Raw genomic sequence first — 320 nt, forward strand, 5'->3', positions numbered from 1 at the left:
CCCGGGCGAGGCCCGTCGCGGGGGTAAGAGACAGAAGGACGTCAGCACCCGACCCGGTTCCTGCAGGGCCTCTCAGGGCCAGGTCGAATGGTGCTTTGGCTTCTCTTCACGAGAGGAGAGAGGGCAGGAGAAGAGAGCCTGGGACCTTGGGCAGAGAGACAGGGAGGCCCAGAGAGCACGAAGCCAGGTGAGTGACATCGTGGGGCTGCTCCGCACGCAGAGCCACGTTCCCCGTTCCGTCCAGGCGCCTCCTCTGCTCAGGTGTCACTGAACTCCAGCGCGTCCCTTAGGATAACCATCCCGCTTCTCCGTGAGAGATG

The sequence above is a fragment of the Pteropus vampyrus genome, unplaced genomic scaffold, assembly GCF_000151845.1.
Source record: "Pteropus vampyrus isolate Shadow unplaced genomic scaffold, Pvam_2.0 Scaffold124, whole genome shotgun sequence".
Lineage (NCBI taxonomy): Eukaryota > Metazoa > Chordata > Mammalia > Chiroptera > Pteropodidae > Pteropus > Pteropus vampyrus.